This window comes from Equus caballus, chromosome 27 (genome assembly GCF_041296265.1).
Source record: "Equus caballus isolate H_3958 breed thoroughbred chromosome 27, TB-T2T, whole genome shotgun sequence".
Lineage (NCBI taxonomy): Eukaryota > Metazoa > Chordata > Mammalia > Perissodactyla > Equidae > Equus > Equus caballus.
Genome location: NC_091710.1, coordinates 17670668 through 17691828, shown reverse-complemented (window position 1 = coordinate 17691828; position 21161 = coordinate 17670668). Strand labels below are relative to the sequence as shown.

Sequence of the window (21161 nt, the reverse complement as noted above, 5' to 3'; positions counted from 1 at the left end):
TTCACATGATGACAAAATCACCTAACAACACATTCCTTAGAACGTATACGATTGTTGGGCAACACACGAATTTGTTAAAAAATGTCATTTATCAAAAATACAAAATTTTCATCTCATCTTAATTATTTCATGTTTAAAGAAGTTCACTTTGCAGCAAAGGCTTGTGTTTTTCCCTGAGATTTCTCTTGATTTTTGATCAAGGCTGACTATTCGAGATATTGACAGAAGTTTTCTTCCTCATGTGAAGTCTCTCATGTACATAGACAGGCTGAATTCTTATTGGTCTTCTCACATTTATTATATTCACAGGCTTTCATCCCCCTCTAACAGTGTTGGCTAAGCTATTGCATTCAATCAACAGACCAAAACCTGTAAGAACTCAACAGAGCACAAGTTGATATCTTGCCTAAAAAAAAATTTTTAATAAAAGCCAACTGGTGAAGATCTGTTAGTGGAGAATTCCGTTTCACCCAGTTATTCAGACTCTAAATTCTTTCACCTTGTGCTCTACCATGTTCAAAATACAGCACCCAAGTCTGTGTGGAAGTCTCTCCATTCTGGTATAACACAGGACAGGAAGAATGTAGGTGACTTTCAAGTCCAGACTTAGCTTAAATGTAGTAGCATCATATTCCATGACCAGCCCCACCTGGATGAAGGAGTGGGAAATTTAAACAAGCTATGGGCCCAGAGGAAAAGGAAATAGTTAAGGGAAATATGCTAGTCTATGTGACATGAGCTTCTTCATTGTGTTACCTATCTAATAATGTATGAGTTCCTTTAGGACTTCCCAAATTCACTACACATAAGGGCTTTCCCTCTGGTGTGCATTCTTGTATGATGTACTCTAAGAGCTGCCTTACGGACAAAAGTTTTCCCACAGGCATTTCACAGGGTTTTTCCCCCGTGTGAATTCTTTGGTGTACTCTGAGGGCTGAATTTTGGGCAAAAGCTTTCCCACATTCATTACATTCATAGGGTTTCTCCCCTGTGTGAATTCTTTGATGTGCACTAAGGTGCAACTTCTGGGAGAAAGTTTTCCCATTCATTACATTCACAGAGTGTCTCCCATCTGAATTCTCTGATGTGCTCCAAGGGCTGAATTATTGGCAAAAGTTTCCCCAAAGTAATTACATTCATAGAGTTCTTCCCCTGTGTATTCTTTGGTGTTGAGGACTGAATTTTCAGTAAAAGCTTTCCCACATTCATTACATTCATAGGGTTTCTCGCTCATGTGAATCTTGTGATGTACAGTTAACATGACTTCTGAAGAAAGTTTTCCCACATTTGTTACGTTCGTACAGTTTCTCCCGTGTGAGTTCTCTGATGTGCAGTGAGATGTATTCCTTGGGAGAAAGTTTTCCCACATTCACTACATTCATAAGGTTTCTCCCCTGTGTGAGTTCTTTGATGTGCACTGAGGTGTGCCTTTTGGGAGAAAGTTTTCCTACATTCATTACATTCATAGGGTCTCTCTCCTGTGTGAATTCTTTGATGGACTATGAGAGCTGCCTTATAGACAAAAGCTTTCCCACATTCATTACAATTATAAGGTTTTTCTCCTTTGTGAATTCTCTCATGACCACTGAGGTATGATTTCTGGGAGAAGGTTTTCCCACAATCAGTACATTCATAGCGTTTCCTGCCTGTGTGAATTCTCTGATGTGAACGGAAGTGTGTCTTCTGGGAAAAAGCTTTTCCACATTCATTACACTCATAGGGATTCTCACCAGTGTGAATTCTCTGATGTACTCTGAGGGCTGAAATACGGGCAAAAGTTTTCTCACAGTCGTTACATTCATAGGGTTTCTCACCTGTGTGAATTCTGCGATGTGCTCTGAGGGTTGAATTGTCAGCAACAGACCTCCCACATTGATTACACTTATAGGGTTTTTCCCCTGTGTGAGTTCTCTGATGTGCTCTGAGGGTTGAAGTATTGGCAAAAGCTTTCCTACACTCCTGACATTCATGAGGTCCTAAGCAGCGTGTGGGCGGGGCCCCAGGAGTTCTCCCAGGAGGGTGTCCCTGTCCCTGTGGGCAGTCCACCGCCGGAGGGGGGGCGGGGCAGCGGCCGGGGAGCGTCTGGGCGGCGGGCACGCGCGCGCGCGCGAGGAGCGCGCGGCTGCTGGGCCGCCGTCCTGGGAGGCGTGGGCGATCTGCGCCTGCCTGCCCAGAGCCGAGCCCGGCGGAGTCCGGCCGCGCTCTGCTGCTCTCTCGCGGGCCGGGCTCGCTGGTCCGTTCCCCCGGCGTCCGTGGACGCCGCTCCGTGTCCCCGGTGGGCACAGCAGCCCGGGCCCTCCACAGCCACGGCCGCTAGCCTGAGGAGGCCCTCCTTCAGCTCGCGCTCTTCCCGCTCGCCGGACCCGGACGACCAGGGCGCCCGCGAAGATGATTCCATCTGGGAGAGGTACCTGGGGGCGTGGGCCTGGGGGCTGGTGGGAGGCGAGCGTGTCCCTGAGGAATAGGCTTGTGCGCCGAGAGGTGCCCGTCAGGTGGCGGGACAGCTGTGCGGCGCGGGGAGCGAGGGGGTCTCTTCGTGCGCTTCAGGCGTTCGTGGAACGGGCGGTGTGTGCCGGGCACGGGGCCAGCCTGGGGGTGCGGTGCCCGGGAGTCGGGCGCTGAAGTGGCACCCGTGGTCTTGGCTTCTTGGAAGGACAGACGCGAAGTCGCTAACGACACTGGTCTCCATGCGTTCTGAGGAGTGCAGGTCTCCCTCTTTGAGAGGATACGTTCCGTTGGGGTTTTCATGAAGCCTGTTGTGCTCAGGCCGGTTCAGGGGAAGTGGCCTGTCGAGGGCCACATCATATTTGCGTGCAGAGCCAGTGCTTTCCAAAGCCCTTGACGGTGTGGAAGTCTACCTGTTAGGGGTGCAGTGGGGGCTGTCAGGGGAGCGTTGTGAGCACAGGTATGTGTCCCGCACTTGAAAGCACGGCAAAGAAAGCGTGAGGCGCGAGGGTGCTCCGTTCGTTCCCTCCTTCCACAGAAAGTCTGGAGAGCTGACTTTGGGACAAGTCCTTCCTTTCCTCTGGTCGGCGCGTGTTCAGTGGTCTGCACACTTGAGCAGCAAGACTGACAGGGTGTTTGACATACTGGACCTCACAGCCTGGTTGGAAAGGACAGATAGGCGGCAACTGATTACCTAGGAGATACGTGAAAGCAATTTTGTGTTGAGTGTCGAGAAAGACAGCATTTCCTGTTAGACTTTGTGACTTAGGCAGTGACGTTGAAGCTGAGAGCAGATGCCTAAAAGAAAAGGAGGACTTGTGCGGGAGAGTGTTGGGACAGGGCAAGGGAGGAGTATGGCCTGTCAGAGGAGCTGAAAGAATGCCCTGGAGACTGGGGCCGCCGCGTAGGGACTGTAGGGTGGGGAAAACAGAACTTTTCGATTGAGGCTGGCGCTTTCTCTAGGTTTTTGGAGACCAAGCGTGGTGATTCGGAACGTGGACTCTGCAGCCAGACTCTGTCAAATGGGTCCTAGCTCTGCCACCTACGGGCTGTGTGAACTTGGGCAAGTTACTGGACCATTCTGTGTGTCGGTTTCCTGATCTGTAAAACGGGGATGATTATAATACACACTCCATAGGTGAGTGTAAAGGTGAGAGGATATTTCATATCCGTAAAGTACTTAGAGCAGCGTCTGGCCTTTAGTAGGCGTTAGTAGTGGTTGATTCAAGAAATGGATAAACGCAGACATAAGTAGTAAAGGCTTGGAGGCTGTCCCTGGTGAAACGTGTGAACTGGAATGGATTACAGCCAACATTGTTTCCTTTCCAGCTTGCAGTTGCTACTGACCGCATCTGCAGCACTGTGGAATCAGAAAAAATCTCCCTCCACTTGGCTGCTCTTGGTAAAACAATCTAATGCTGTCCAAATTATCCCAGGGAAATAAAAGCCTTTTCAGTAGCCTAGTAGGGTTAGGCTTATTTCATATGTATCGTTTATATTGGTTTGTTTAGTATTTGCCGGGCGCGTTTTTTATTTTTTTGCTTTTTTTATTTTTTTTGTTTTTGGCAAAGGTGCTCGGTTAAAAAAAGCAGATTAGCTATGAAATGGTTCAGACCCAGAGAAAAGTAGAGAGCCGTGTAAGCAGAGCACGCCTTTCCTTGACTCTCTGTCGAGAGCTTTTGTGATTCCAGCTGCTCTCTGCCTCAGACACCGTGCCCTCTGCGTGTGCAGTCATGTAAGCAGTGCAGGCTCTGGAACCGTGGAGGATCTAAGGCAGTACAGTCGTGCTTTGCTTCACAGTGGGGATAAGTTCTGAGGAGTGTGTCATGGTCAGGCAATCTCGAGACTGTGCAAACACCACGGACTTCCTAAACCTAGATGGCAGAGCCTCCTACACACCTAGGCCATATGGGACTAATCTGATGGGACCCCCGTTGTTGACTGACACGTCCCGATGTAGGGCATGACTGTACTTCCCAACTCCAAGGGCACGGAAGCGTAGCCTGTGGGGCTTTTGAAAAGAACAGAGACGCTCAAGGCCTGCTCTGGACCCACTGACTCAGAATGTACTGGGATAGTTCCCGGCTTTAAAGACCAGACATAGTCCTCCTCTGCAGACATCTCCTCAACGGTGTTTCACACTGGGTTTTCCCTCTTCTGAGAAAACAGGGCAAGAGATTGTGAGGATCCATAATTAGTGTTTTAATACAGTTTGCAGGACTCAGTGTTCTTCACATTCTGTGATAGTGTGATCCGCATCTTCACTGTAATGTGTTAAACCTTTAAATCTTGTCCAAAAGTCATGTCATTACCTAGAGAATCCTTATGTGAATTCCAGGCAGATTGCCAGCTTTCTGCTTCCACCTCCTCACCCTTAAAATGGGGAGAATAACGGTAACCTGCCGTTCGGATGTGAGGATTACATGAGACAGTTGGTGCAAAGCGGTTAGCACAGGATATGGCACAAAGCGAAGCCTTCAATCAATTATGATTACAGTAGTTTTGATTTCCCTCCAGTCGGAATATAATTTAGTTGAAGTTAGTGGCTATGCCACAGCTGTGTCTCGGGCTGGTGTCTGCCGCCCTGAGCTAAGCCATAAAAATCCCTAGAATAACTTTTCAAAAGCCTGTTAGCCTCTTGAGGCTCCTACACTTCTTTATTTTATTTTATTTTATTTTGTTGCGGCAACAGTGGATTCTAACATCATACAGCTTTCAGATGTCCGTTGGAATGTCTTTCGAATTCTGTGTAGATTACATCGTGTTCACCACCCGAAAACTAATTATAGTCCATCACCTCACATGTGAGCCTCATCGCCCCTTTTGCTCTCTCCCCTCCCCCCTTCCCCTCTGGTAACCACCAATCCAATCTCCGTTGCTCTGTGTGTGTTTGTCATTGTTTTTAACTTCTACTTATGAGTGAGATCACACGGTGTTTGGCTTTCTCCCTCTGATTTATGTCACTTCACATAGTACCCTCAGGGTCCATCCACGTTGTCACAAATGGCCGGATCTCATCATTTCTTAGGGCTGAGTAGTATTCCATTGTGTATACATACCACATCTTCTTTATCCGTTCTTCCCTTGATGGGCACCTAGGTTGCTTCCAAGTGTTGGCTGTTGTGAATAACGCTGCGGTGAACCTAGGGGTGCGTGTGTCTTTCTGCATTGGTGTTTTCAAGTTCTTTGGATGAATACCCAGCAGTGGGCTAGCTGGATCATCTATGTGGTAGATGTATTCTTAGTTTTCTGAGGCTACTCCATACTGCTTTCCATAGTGGCTGCACCAGTCTGCACTCCCACCAGCAGTGTGGGAGAGTTCCCTTCTCTCCACATCCTCCCCAACACTTGTCTCCGGTCTTGTTAATTAGAGCTATGCTGACCAGAGGAAGGTGACGTCTCCTTGCAGTTTTGACTTGCATTTCTCTGATCGCTAATGATGTTGAGCACCTTTCCATAGGCCTGTTGGCTATCCCTGTCTCTTCTGTGGAGAAATCACTGCTCAGATCTTTTGGCCCGTCTTTTTAATTGGGTTGTTGATTTTTTGTTGTTGTTGAGATGTAGGAGTTCTTTCTGTCGTTTGGATATTAACCCCTTATCCAATATATGGTTTGCAAGTATCTTGTCCCGGTTGTTAGGTTTTGTTTTGGTCTTGTGGATGGTTTCCTTTGCCGTGCAGAAGATGTTTTTGACTTTGATGTAGTCCCATTTGTTCATTTTGTGTTTTGTTTCCATTGCCCAGTCAGACGTGGTACTTGAACATAGTCTGCTAAGACTGATGTCAAAGGGCATACTGCCTATGTTTTCTTGTAGACGTTGCATGGGTTTGGGTCCGACGTTTAATTTGTTGTGGTTGGTTGGTTGGTTGGTTGGTCGTTTTGCTTGCGTGTGCGCACGATCTAAGGTTCTGCAGGTCCAAGTCTGTGGTTTCCCTGGTGCCCAATTGGAAATGAAATACACAACCATGCTTCTTTTATTTATTTAGAAAATATTTTACCGTAAGTCCAGTACAAAATGCGTTGTGAACATCTTCATTATGCACGATTGTGAAACAAACACAAGTGAGCAGAGACCAACTGGAGAAATCACTGGGGTGTTCTGTACTCCTTCCCCATTCCCATTCTTCGGTCGGCCAGTGTCCTACCCTCCCCACTTCCTCAAGGTGACAGATCCTCATTCCTTTCCTTTTCTGTGTAGTATTTTTCCTCCATGGATGTATGTTTCTCTGAGCGACGTTATTGTTGCTTGGTTTGAACTTTACCAGATTGTCCTATTTCTTTCTTTCACCGAATATGCTGTTCCTGAAATTCAGCCCCTGATGCTTGTAACCGGTAGCTCTAGTCCATTTTCACCGCTCCCTAGTTTTCCGCACATTCCCTGCTTCACAACAAAGGCGAGCATGTGTGCAAAGCCCACAGCACAGTTCCCGCCATGAATCAGCGCTCAGTCAACATTTGTTGAATGGAACTGAGCCCGGACTGACTGTTAACAGTGACGCTTGGTTCCCCAGGCTGCATTCTCTGTCCTTCGCCCCGGGGCCAAGGATCCTGTTTAATTCATTTTGAGTTGATTTTTGTGCATGGTGTAAGTTAATGGTCTACTTTCATTCTTTTGCATGTGGCTCTCCGGTTTTCCCAACACCACTTATTGAAGAGATTCTCCTTGCTCTATTGTATGCTCTTGGCTCCTTTGTCGAATATTAGCTGTCCATAAACGTATGGGTTTATTTCTGGGCTCTCCGTTCCATTCCATTGATCTGTGTGTCTGTTTTTGTGCCAGTACCATGCTGTTTTGGTTACTAGAGCTTCTTAGTATATGTTGAAATCAGGGAGTGTGATACCTCCAGCTTTGTTCTTTTTTCTCAGGAATCCTTTGGCTATTTGGGGTCTTTTGGTCTTCCATATAAATTTCAGGATTCTTTGTTCTATTTCTGTAAAAAATGCTGGAACTTTGACAGGGATTGCGTTGAATCTGTAGATTGCTTTAGGAAGTATGGACATTTTAACTATGTTAATTCTTCCAATCCAAGAGCACAGAATATCTTTCCATTTCTTTGTGTCTTCTTTGATTTCTTCCAACAATGTTTTACAGTTTTCGGTGTACAGATCTTTCACCTCTTTGGTTAAGTTTATTCCTAAGTATTTTATTATTTTTGTTGCAATTGTAAATGGGATTGTATTCTTAATTTCTCTTTCTGCTACTTCGTTGTTAGCATATAGAAACACAACAGATTTTTGCCTGTAGGGGATCAAGACACTCAGCCAATGCAGGCTGACAAGTAGCCTGAGGGCTTGCTGTTTGGGTGGGGCAGGTCCCTAGGGCCACCTGCCTGCCCTGGCTGAACTGGATTAGATCTGTGCTCTAGTGGGTGTGGCAGCCCCCTGGGCTAACAGGCCAGGGGAAGAACCTCAGTGGTGTCTGCTGGAGTCTGAGTTAGCATGCCTGGGCCATGTCAGAACAATAGCCCCCACCAATGTCTCAGTCTCAGGAGAGGTCTCTCCTTTCACCGAGATGCCCCCAGAGCCCACCAGGTGAGTCTCTTTTCACCAAAGGACTGTCAGCCTTCTCTCTGGTGATTTTAATTTGCTGAGATGGGTGAGTTTGTGCATGGGCCCTTTAAGACCCGACTCTTTTCAGTTTTCATCTGATAGCTTTTCTGGGGGTATTCCCTGCTGCAGTTAATAGCCAGCGAAGCCAGATACTAAGACCCTCGTCTCAGTTGTGCTGAGTCTAAAGGATGCTTTTAGTAGTATTGGCCCCTGCTTTGGACCTCACCCCTCCAGGGAGGGCTGCATACCCTAGTGTGGCTCCCTCCTGGTCAGCTGAGAAACTCCACTGCTCCCAAAGGTGACTTTTTTCTCTCCAGCTGCAATTTCTGGCCCTTCTGCCTTTGTCAGGACTGTCCCTTGTTGTGGGGGTTCTTTTTATCCAGTTTTCAGTTGTCTATACAGGGTAATTTTTCCAAAAATAATTGTAACCTGGTTGCATTCATGGGAGGAGATGAGTTCAGACTCTGCTTACACCGCCATCTTGACAAGATCCGCCACTTCTACACTTCTGTTACTTCTGTTTTCATTTTCTCCCTCCTTTGGTACAGAGCCCATCTGGGAACCCTATTGAGGTCATCTGTCTCATGGGGGTTGTGAGGATTAAATGTGGAGTGCTTCCAACAGTACTTGGCACACAGTAGGTGTTCAAGTTTGGTAGTTATTGTCATGACCACCACCCCCATCATCCTCAAACCATCATCATCGCCATCACCATCACCATCATCATCATCATGACCTCGTGCTGTCACTCCTACAGTCTGATAGTTAGGACTCTTCAGATTGGATACACTAGATTTATGCCTAATAATTCCACTTGTTTCAGCAGATATCTGTTGAGTGCTTACCATGATAGCTAAATTCTCCCCACTCCCCATTATCTCGTCTCCTTATCTTCCCATCATGCTGAGACCCTAAGTCAGCTCTCCACTCTTAATTTTTTTTAACAATGACCCCCCCAAAGCCTCACAGTGTCCTTGAAATTACCACTCCATAATCGCCAGCCTCCTCTATTTCCTCAGCCTCTTAGCCCTTCCCTCCCTCTCTTTGCCTTGGCCCTGGCCCTGCCTGTGGAATATCCTTTTCTTGAAGCCCCGTCAAGTGGTGTCTGCAGATCTCAGGATTAGGGGGTACAAGATTTATGTCCTCTCTGCTCTTTGTCCTCCCACACCATTTCTTTGATATCCATAGTCCCCAGCTGGATCATCCTCTCCTCCTCATTACTCTTTTCTACCTAATTAGTCCCCTATTTCATTGAAGAATTGATCGCCTGGCCCACAGCTTTCCTCTCTGCCTCAATTCTTGCTGTCATCCTAGTTGACTTTAGTGTGCATGCGGAGGACTGAGCCTGCACACGGGGTACTCATTTTCTTCAATACCTCATCTGTACTGCTGACCTCTTCTCATCCCCCTGTCCCCATTCCCACCATAATACCCTGGATTTGCATCCTGATGCTGCACCACCTCACAAATGAGCAGTGCAGCACCCTCCAGCCCTGATCTCTTCTTTCCAGCTTGCTTGGTCACTTAATTCAGCTAGGCCCTCAGCATATTTTTCCTCAGGCCCTCCATGGTGTACTCTATCCTTTAGATGCTTCCTCTATGCTCTTACCTCTCAGTTGAGCTTGGACTTCATAGTCCATCCATGATTAATTCTCTTGGCAATGCCTTCCTCTCCCTTGCCCTTCAGTCCCAGTAAACCCAAAACCAAACTACCCATTTTTGTCTTGAGTACTGGAGCTAGGACTCAGAGTGGGGCAGCTGGGTACTACTTTGAGTTCATGTCACCCCACCTCCCCTGTGCCTTCACAGAGCCTGACCATTCTAGTAGGATTCTCTTGTCAAGTCACTCTCCCATGCTCCAGAATATATAATTCAGACGTTTTACACAAACTTCTGATTTACTCCCCCCAACCCTTCATTCTCAAGATAATATGGGTGATGTTTTGAGTATGCTTCACATAGAAAATAGAAGCCTTCAGATTGGAACTCCATTCACTTCCTCCAAGAAACTTAACCAACCTATCCTACTGCTAGAGTTGCAATGTCCTCCAGCAAAGACCACCAGAAACACATCAGTAGGTAAACCAGTTGGGTTTAATTACTCTTTGTAATGAGGGAGGCCTCACATCATAGGGAACTCTGGAACCTATCAGGATGAGGGCGTTAGAAAGAACTTACAGGATTTGGGCTTTGGTTGGATAGTTTGGGGAAGGTTCAAGGAAGCAGGGATTTGCTCTGGACTGGGTGCTGAGAGGAGGCAGGGACAATTCTGTGATCGTATAGCTCAATCAATCCTTTCTAGGAGGAGTTGTGACTAGAGTGAGACAAACGCCGTAATTCATAAAGAAGCCACAGTTGCTCACTTCAGGCAGGAGAGAGGGATGTTTGGTATTTTCTGGATGGCACGACGGCCTTGTGTTTGTCTGTTTAGGCAAAATGATGAAGTGGTCTTCTTTTGTCTCACGTCATCCCTGTTGCAGCGTGACCTTGTGCTGGTGTCTGTGAGAAGTTTGTGTCCAACAGGTGAACAGCATGGCTTGTGTGAGCACGAGGCCAGCTTCTAACAACAGGAAAGCCTGGCTCATGGTACCGGACCAGCTTCTGGATGTCAGCACTGCTTTTCTTCTTTTCACAGAGGAGGAAGTGAGTTTTAAAAAGGTAAATAGGTGTTTGCCAGGCAGGAGAAAACAGCATGAGCTAAACAGGATGCAGATTGAAGCAGAATAGTGTGTTAGGAGACGTTGACATCGGGTGGGGGAATGGGTGGCAAGAGAGAATTCCATTGAGGTTGTGGGAGAATGAGATGTAGAAGGTCTCAAGGCTAATGGAAGGTCGTGAGGGGTTTTAAGTGGAAGAACTGACATGATCTGGGGTGTGTTGTAGAAAGATCCCAGCAGCTGTGGGGGAGATGGGGTGGTGACAGAGGGAAGGTCTGTGCTCTTTCCCTTGCCCACTGCTGCAGCCCTTGCTCAGGTCTGTTCTCTCACCTGCTCTATTGCACCGCGTCCTTGGTGTTGGACCTGCTTCTGGTCTAACCCCCTCCCCCACCCCAGTGATCATGCTGTGGCCAGGGTGATTTAGCAGAATCACAAATCTTATCCTATCACTTTGTCAGTTACAACCTTTGATGCCCCATCAGCCATGAGGTAAAAACCTACAGGACATTGCATGACACACCACACCTTTCATCATCTGATCATGCCACCTGGATACCCACTGCCAGTTGGGAAGATCCGTTAGGATGTCTCAGAATGATCTCAAATTCATGATTTCCAAAACTGTGCTCTCGCATCATCTTCGCGTGTTCTCCTCCTTGTTACCCCACCCCAAAACCCAGTGAATGGGGCTGTTGTTCATTCAGTTCCCAAGTACCAAATGTAGGAGTCAGCTTGGAACTGCCCTTTGGTGTAGCACCTTATGTGATCAGTCACCCAGACCTGTTGATTTTATTTGTTCGATATTTCTGGAATCTACCTCCTTTTCTCCACCTCTGCTTCCGCCATCTCAGTCCAAGCTAAGGTCACCTGTGGGCTGAGCTATGGCACTAGTCTGGTGACTGGACCCCAGTCACTGTTCCCTCCTCCAAACCCATATCTCATAGTGAATCCAGAGGTTTGTAAAGGGCATATTTTATCCTGTCACTCTCTAGTTTACTAGCTTCTTGTGGCTGTTGTAAATAGACCAAAGTTCCTTATGTGGTCTCCACAGCCCTGCCTGCTCTGTCCTACTTCTCCAGCCTCCCTTCACACCACGCCCCCTTCCCTAAGGGATCCTTTCTGTTCTTCAAATGTGCCCTGTTCCTGCCTCCCTTGGTGCCTGTCAGCACACTGTTCCCTCTGCCCGCAATGCTTTCTCCCACCCTCCCTGCCGCAGTGGTTCCACGTCATCTCTCAGATGGAGGCAGCCACTCAACACTCTTTTTTGAGTGCCTACTCAGTTTCTGGAGACAGTGTTCTAGCATGGATACAGAAGTGAACAAAACAGACAAAACTGGAGCTCTTAGGCAGCATTTATTCCAGGAGGGAGACAGCCAGAAAGACAATAAGGAAAATATTTGGCATGTCAGGTGGTGACAGATGCAGTAGGAGTGTTGGAAGGAGTTGTGACTTGAGATGGGATGGCCAGGGAAGGCCCCAATGAAGTTAAAGCTGGGGAAAGACTTGTGGAGGGTGAGGGAGTGAGTCCTGTGGATATATGGGGTAACGGTGTCCAGGCAGAGAGAACAGAGAGCAGAAAGGCCCTGAGGCAGGAGCTGGCCTCCCCTGTTCCAGGAGCCACAAGGCCAGCCTGAGTGAGATGGAGAAGAGTAGCAGATGGAATCTGGGTGGCCGTGGGCCGTGGTGCTGCAGGCTCTTGTAAGGCCCTAACTTTTCCTCTGAGGTAGGCACCATTGGAGGATTTTGAACTGGAGAAGGAGGTGACGTGACTTGAGTTTTCACAGGATCACGTCAGCTTCTCTGTGGAGAATAGACTGTAGGAGACAAGGCTAGAAAAGGGAGATGAGTGAGTGGTACTGGAATATTCCAAGTCAGAGATGCTGTGGCTTGGATCAGGATGGTAGCATAGCAAGTTCTGAGAGTCCGTCAGATTCTGGGTCCATTTTGAAGAGCAAATGAGCTGATATTATGTGCTGACAGACTAGATGTCGGGGAGACTGAGGAGTCAAAGATGACTCCAGGGTTTTTTGGTTTCTCTCAGATATGGATCCCTCAAGGAGGCCTTTCTGACACCTGCAGTCAAGATCTTGCCCCTGTTATATGTCCTCATGACACTCTCTGCATTGCCTTGGTGGTCATCAGCTCAGTTGTAATTCAGACATACTGTTTCATGCTTTTCTGTCTAAAAGTTCTTGGTCAGCCGTAAGAATCTCCGCGGCCTCTGGAGGAACCCGAGGCTGCAGTTCCCTGAGAGCAAGCGTAGCGGGGACCCTACGTGCCTGTCAGTGCACCTTCCCGCTCCGCGAAGGTCAGAAACTTGTGGACGGGGCCCCAGGAGTTCTGCCAGGAGGGTGTCCCTGTCCACAGTCCACTGCCAGAGGGGGCGGAGCAATGGCCTGGGAGCATCTGGGCCGCGGCGCCAAGGAGCACGCCGCTGCTGGGCCACCGTCTTGGGAGGCGTCCGTGAGCCGTGCCTGCCTGCCCAGAGCCGAGCCCAGCAGAGTACGGCCGCGCTGTGCTGCTCTCTCCCGGGCCAGGCTTGTCCGTTCCCCCGGCGTCCGTGGACGCCGCTCCGTGTCCCCGGTGGGCACGGCAGCCCGGGCCCTCCACAGCCATGGCCGCTAGCCTGATGAGGCCCTCCTTGAGCTCGGGGTCTTCCTCCTCACCCGACACAGACGACCAGGGCGCCTGCGAAGATGATTCCATCTGGGAGAGGTGCCTGGGGGCGTGGGGCGTGGGCCTGGGGGCTAGTGGGAGGCAAGGCGAGCCGGGCCTGTATCTGAGGAATAGGCTTGTGCGCCAAGAGGTGCCCGTCAGGTCGCGCGACAGCTGTGGGGTGCGCGCAGCGAGGGTTCTCTTCGTGCACTCACATTCATTGAACGTGCGGTGTGTGCTGGGCACGGGGCCAGCCCGGGGATGCGGTGCCCGGGAGTCTCGCACTGAAGGGGCACACGTGGTCTTGGCTCCTTGGAACCAAGTCTTACTGGAAGCACAGACGTGAAGAAGAGAGTAACGTTGGTCTCGATGGGTTCTGAGGAGTGCAGCTCTCCCTCTTGTAAGGGATTAAGGCACCTTCTAGTTTTAGTTTATTTGTTGTTGTCTTTCAAAAGAAATTGATCGGATCTCACGGTATTTCTGTGCTGTGTCCGTTTCTGCCTTAATATGTGGCTTTCTAATTCTAGATGTTTGTTTTCCTTTTTTAACATCTTCCAGTGCGTGTTTGAAATAATTAAATGTGGAGTGTTGTGCTGTATTTTTTCTCCTTCATGTTTTTGGAGGAGCAGAGGAGAAATTTTGAACGACTGAAATGTTATGATTCAGTTTGTTTTCTTCTTACAGTAACTTTGTATGGAATTTTTTTTTTCCTGTTCCTGGATGTTGTATGGACAGGGTTCCTAGTGTGAGAGAGCCCACTTCTGTCAGGATGGTGAAGCGCAGTTTCTTTAAACATAACGCAATTGGGAATTAAGGAGTATATTTTGTTTCTCTTTCCTTTATGCAAAATCCTTCCTATTCCTTTTTTCTTTCCTTCCATCCTCTTTCCTTATGGCCCCGTCTCGGAGGAGCACCGCCTCTTTTGCCAATTTCTGGTTCTCCCTTGGAAGCAGTGCTTCTCCAAGGCTGACACCTCCAGAGCCTTTCCCCTTGCAGCAGCGTGCTCGTGGCCAGTGCCCAGCACTACCGAGTCCTTCGCCTGTGTTGCGTATTTCAGCAGGTAGTGTTGGACTTCCTCTTTTGAGGGTGGTTTGATGTGTTTTATCTGATTCCCCCATGACCTTGTCCTTTCCATGGAGTCTTAAACCTTGCAATCCTCCACTCTGCCAAAGGCTTTCAGTCGTGGTCGGAGCTGGGCTGGAAGTTGGCATTTCTTTCTGAACTTGCAGGTCATTTGAAGGTTGTGGTCATCTTGGCCATCTTGTGACGCTACAGGCTTGCTTCTATGTGGCTTCGTTGGTTCTCCTTGTTGACTGTATGATTTGGAGGAGGTCGATTGTATGACTGTGGAGAGTTTTGGACTCAGGGAGCTGTCTTGATCTTCCAGACCCTGAAGGCTCTCCCAGAGTTCTTCCCGGTATCGATTTTCCCAGGCCTTTCCCACACGTGATGTTCTTCCTGTTGTTTTCTTGATCCGATGGTATTTCGATGCCAGTTTCACTTTTAATTGATGGATTGTGTCCTTGCTGCCTATTGGTCATCTGTATTTATTTCTCAGTAAATTATTTATTCCTACCCCTTAGCAATTTCTTAGTTGGGTTTGGGAGCTCCTTCTTCAGTGTGGATATTAACCATTTGTCTATTTTACGTGTTGCTCATATTTTTTCTGAGTCTGACTCATCTTTTAACTGTGTTTCTAGTATTGTTGCTAGATGGAATAGTGTATCTTGGGAGTCTTTGCACATTAATGTAAATATTTTGTTCTTTTGTCTTCGCTCATGGGTGAGAGATTGTCTGGGTATCGAATGCTTATCTCACATAATTTTGCCCCTCATCTCTATCCACACACATTGCTCTATTGTCTTCTAGAATTTCAGATGAGCAGTCTAATTCCAATATGACCTTTTTTCTTTTTCTTCCTAGATGTCTAGAAAGTTTTATTTATTCTTTAAATTCAAACGCTTTCTCAATATGTGTTATGGTATCATTTTTTCTCATTAATTTTGCCTTGTATATGATGTACTCCTTCTGATGATTGGGGCCTTCCTTAAATTCTGGAAAGTTTTTTCTGACATGTCTTTAAATACTGTTTTTGCCATCTGCTCTGCTCTCTCCCTCAGACGTGCCAATCATTCTTATATTGAAAAGCTTTTTCCACCTCTGGAATCTAGTCAGTCATTATTTTATCTCTTTTCCTTTATCCCCTGCTTTGTGAAAGAGTTTCTCAAGAATGGCTTCAACGTTATTGATTTAATTCCCCATAGTATAAATTCTGATCTTTCTTTTTTCTAAGCTACATTTAATCTCAAGAGAAATTTTATTCTTTTCAAAATATTTCCTCTTTTTCTATTTATCTATTTCTATCCTGCCAACCTCACCTTTTACAGCTCAATTGCTCAACTTATCACATAAGTTTTAATTTCTTGTTTCATAGGGCAAACAGTTTCCTGAATTTTATTGAGAACACGGACACAACGGAAGCTTTCTAAAGTATGCTTCTCTTTCCTCTAATAGAACTCTTTCAAAGACTCTTCTCCTGACTCTTCAGCTTACAATTTCTCTCTTCATGTTATACAGTCCTGAAAACAAAATGAGACTAAGATACATGGCTGAGATATATGTTGCTCTGATTTCCACTTCGGTGTATTCATCAAGGAACAAGAAATGGACAGCCTTTTCCTAGTTGTTATATGTAATTTCTACCTTGTTCCCATCAGATTGTTTTGTAATCTGTTCCTTCTTCCTGCTCTGAAGTTGGAGAACTCGGTGATGTGCACAGCCTTGAGCCAGATTTCCAATTTAAAATAGCCAATTATCATTGAAATTTCTAGTGTAAAAAAGTGACTTATTCTTTGTAATAATAGCCTGATGTTTAAGAAGAGATATTGAGATACCACTACCTTATTGTCTTTCTACAGTATTTCAAACTTATTTCTGGATGGGCTGTTTCTGCGTTCATGACTAAAAGCCTACAACTTCCCCATGGCCACCCCACAGCTCCTTTCCTTCCACATGCACATTTCAGCTCACGACTGATGCTGGATGAGGGTGTTAAAAGACTGAATCCTCTACTAAATAGTTTCCACACTGAGGGAGATTTGAATTTCTTCACTTTAGTCTAAGCTTGTAAGATTTCTTGAAATATTTCACCATGAATGTTTCCGCCATTCTACCTATAGGCTTTAAAGTTTTAACTCATGGAAGTTCTTCTGGTTTACTAGCAGGTCATGGTGGAATATTCCTGGTTTCTAGTGCTATTGAAATTCTGCATCTCCTCTTGAGTTTTCACAGCTAGGTGAGTCTGGGGAATGGCTCATCAGAAGGCACCAGCTTTCTATCCTCATGACTCTGAGCTAAGCAGGTTGTGATTATGTTGCTCTGCTTCATAAAACCCTCCAAGGGTGCCCAACTATATATAGTGTCAGGTAGAAAAGCCTCTCAGAATAGCATGTGAGCTCTTTACATTCTGGCACCATCCTATCTTTTCAGATTCACGTGTATTCACTTCCTGCCATAGATCTCAAACTCTCACCATACTAGACTATTGATCTCTTTCTCCAAACCTGTCAGGAAATTTCAGACCTTTCTACTTCTCTGCTCATATACTCTTCCTTCTGCCTGAAATGCCTTGCCTTGTAGTGGGAATTCATATTTATCCTTCACAGTGGAACAGAAATAGCTCCTCCTTTGTGCAGTATTCCCAGATGATCAAGCAAAATTCATGACACCATTCTCTGTGGATCCATTGCTGTGGTCTAAATGTTGTGTCTCCCCACAATTCCTATGTTAAATCCTAACGGCCAATGTGATGATATTAGGAGGTGGGGCCTTTGGGAGATGATTACGTCATGAGGGCAGAGCCCTCCAGAATGGGATTAGTGCCCATATGAAAGGGGCTTCAGAAACCCAGCTAGCATGTGTCTCACGGAAATTATCTTCTAGGAGATCACTGAATTTTCTTCCCTTTTATTACCTCTGTTCTCTGCCTCCAGAACCCCGATAAAAGAAAGGGCAGACATCAGTGCTGCTTCATATTTCTCTCTTATATATTCCCTTATTTCGCCTTTGGTTAAGTTCTGCAAGATTCTGAAATGGTTGTTAACCAACCCCATTCTCTTCTTCAGTCTGTCCACTGAATTTTTTTAGTTCCAAACATATTTTTAATTCCCAGGTACTCATTTTTGTCCTCTGATTGCTCCTTTTTTGCAGCAGCAGTCTGTTCTTACTTCTTTGTATGTGCCATCTTTCCAATCTCACTAGAGTCATTTATTCTTTTAAATTGTTTTGCTTCTTGAATGATCTTTATTTCCTAAAAACACAATTATTTTACTTGTTAATCTTAATGTGACTCGTGTATGTGATTTATTTTCTTCACATGGCTGTTAGTTCATGTTTGTGAATGAAGATCTAGGCTGTTGAGTAGTGGGAGTTCCATTTGGATTTGCGTGGATCTCTTTGCCAAGAAACCTCTCCCTGGATGAGCCTGTACTGGTGGGTGTGGTGACATAACTGGAAAACGACATTTCAGAGTTGTGGGGGTCGGCGGGCCATGGAGGGCAAGTCAAAAAAGGGAGGACTTGACTTGAGCAGTGAATTATCTTGATATGTTCCTTCTTGAGAAAAGCTGTGTTGCCTCTCCTTTTTCATTAAGGTGCCTGCTGGATGTTCCAGAGTTTCCTCAAACTCTGCTTTGCTTCCCATTCATGGTCCTACACTCAAATGAGGAGGTATCTGCATGTAAGCAGGTCACTTTCTTTAGCCTGCACAGCTTGGATTTTTATGTGGGGGCCAAAAGCCTCTGCTGTATATACTTGGGAGGAGGGCAGGGAAGAGAGATGTGGTCCAACTAGGCCAGCCTTCCCAGATGCAGTTCTTTCAATGAAATATATTCAACTTATGTGTATATATATATTGAGCAGTACAATAAGAGTGCCAAAATGGCTGCAAATTCTGTCTATCCTGTGCCCATGCCCCTCTGCAATGTGACTTTGGAGCTCCTCCTAGCAAGAGGTGGGGTGTGTTTCTCCATCGCCTTGAATCTGGCCTTGGACCAGTGGCTTAGTTTGTTCAATGGGATTATGGAAAATGGACCTGAGAGAGAGAGTTGAAAATCACTTGCAGGCTGGGCATGCTGTCTCTTGCTGCCCTTGTAAAGAAGATAGATAAAAGACCAGAGAGTTAAAAATCCCTTTTTTTCGCTAATGCATTCTGAGCTATCAAAAGTAACAGTCCTGTGAAGAAGCCCAAGAGGATGACGAGAGGCATGTGGCCCATTTGCTTCTGTTGCCCTGACCAACAGCCTGCCAGACACATAGCATGTGACAAAGACTTCCCTAGATTATCCAACCAGCAGCCAGCCTACAGCCGACCATGGATGCGTGGGATACAGAGCCCGGAAGAGATGTGCTGAGTTCATGCAGATAAGAAGAACTGCCTAGCTGATCCAAATCATGGACAAAATAAGGAGTTGTTGTTTGAGACCCCTAAGTTTTGGGGTAGTTTATCCCCCAGCGAGAGCTAACCAATACAAACACCACATTGTATTGATGTTCCAGCTACTGTAGATACTCTGATAAACAAAGTAGATAAGGCCTCTGTCCTCAGGTGACGAGAAACAAAGAAATAAATGAGTCAGACAACTTCAGAGATTCACACGTGCTCTGAAGGAAGGGGAAAATGTGTCTGAATTACCCTCTCATTACCCCCCACAATACCTAGAATGTCAGGCCACACTGAGTAAAATCACAAGAGCTATTTGCTGTTTATCTAGTTGGCCCTTTGATGGTTCTAATGTCCTCAATCATTCACTGGTTGACTATATAACATACTCTTAAAGTACTCCAAACCTGTTCCACTCTGATCAAGATGCATATTCCATCCCCACTGCCAAACTCAGCAAAATCATGTTTTGTGGGGACTCTGTGGTAACAAGAGGATGAGGTGAGCCCTGGTTCCCACAGGAGGGTGTGATGGGCTTGTTGGAACGATTCTGTGATAGGGAACTGAAGCCTGAGGTCAGGAACAAGCAGGCACTGCGTCTGGTCCATGTGATGAGAAGGGTTGTTTGGCCAGGGGACCTTATGTGTGGGAGAAGACGGGGCAGAGGAGTGGGGAATTGCAGTTAGGCCATTTGAAGTCCCCTTGATTTATCAGGTGTCAAGACAGCTCGTAATATTGAATCTTAATTTCGGGCCTTATACCACAAGAAGTTATTAAAAAGTAATTCTTCCTAGAAGTGATTATTGAGTTCAGCAATGTCATAGGGTAGAAAAGAAACATATAAAAGTCAGTATATTTCTGTGTACTAGTAATGAACTCCTGGACCCCAATATTAAAAATACAGTTACAATCACTAATAAAAATTAAAGACTTAGGTGTAAATCTAACAAAACATATCCAAGACTTGTATGCCAAAAACTACGCAAGACTGATAAAAGAAATCAAAGAGCTAAATAAGTGGAGAGATATATGATGTTCTTGAATTGGAACACAGTAAAGATGTCAATTCTCTCCAAACTGACATAGACAGGTAACAAAATCAAAATACAGGAAGATTCTTTTGTAGCTATAGGCAAAATAATTCTAAGATTTATATGGGAAGACAAAGGAACTAAAATAGCTAAAAGAATTTTGAAAAAGATGACTGATGGGAGCCATCAGTCTACCTGGTTTCACAACTTATCATACAGCTACAGTAACCAAGACTGTAGTATTTGCAGAGGGATAGACACAGATCAGTGGAACTGAAAAAGAACCCAGAAATAGTCTCAACAAATATGCCCAACTGATTTTTGACAAAGGCGTAACAGCTGTTCAATGGAAGAAAGATAGTCTTTCTAACAGACTACAGCTAGTTAAAGATTGAGGAAATCACAGACGCAAAACTAGGAAAATGCAACCAGCAAAGAGGAAAGATAATGGTTGACTGGGGTACTACCAGGTGGTGATGGGAAGGGAGGGATAGTTGGTGCCCAGCTCAGGAGTAAAGTTGCAACTACCTGATGACAGCTTATTTCATCTTTCTGAATTTAGCTGCTTCTGATTGACCATTTCCACAGGCACTGGTGATTTTCCTGTCAGCTACCACACTCCAAACTCAGGTCACCACTAATTGACTGTACAGTGCCCCAGACTCTATTAGTCTTCCTATTCACATCATTTTCAGCCTTTATGAAATGGCAAGATGTCTCTCAGTAGCTTCAATGGTACATCTTCCCAGGTTCAAGTTTAGCCAAAAAGAGAGCTCTTCTAGACTTAACAACTCCCAGTTCAACTCCTTGGATTCATTCTGATTGGACCCACCTGGTCACCACCCTCCCCCGCCCAAACACACACATATACACACTCCCAAAGTATTGCTGGGGTGTTCTGGGTATGATTGCCAGGCCACAGTAAGGTTCTGCCCCCAGTGCCAGGCATGGAGCCTCACATGATATACGTGGACTGAAAGGAGAGTTTAGTTCTCCAGAATAAACTCTAGCTGTTGTTCGAGAAGAAAGCAATCCTGGACAGCCAAGGCAGCAAATGTCCACTTGAGCCTCTTGGGGAGAAGTTCTATGGTTCAAGCCCAGCTTTTGGCTCCCAATATTAATGTTCACAGGGATTGTAAACCCCGGTTTCTCTTTGTTTGACCTTGTCAAAGGATGAAAATTAGCTGGCAGTGACCTTTCTCTGGCTAGGACATTGTTCAGGGCTACCCCACTGGAGTCCCATATGTGGAGGCATCATGCAGCCTGAGAAGGCTAAACTTGCCATTTCCAGATGCCACTGCTATTTTGTAAAGTTCCAGCCCCTTGACCAGGAGCTTAAATGGAATGAGCTGGCCCTACCTGCAGGAAGACTTTGGGGTGGCCCC

General features: G+C 46.2%; 1 pseudogene; it reads right to left on the bottom strand.

Annotated features, from left to right (window-relative positions):
- Positions 1 to 917: 917 nt before the first annotated feature.
- Positions 918 to 2398, bottom strand: LOC138920987 (zinc finger protein 658B-like; annotated as a pseudogene).
- Between the last annotated feature and the right edge of the window lie 18763 nt (positions 2399 to 21161).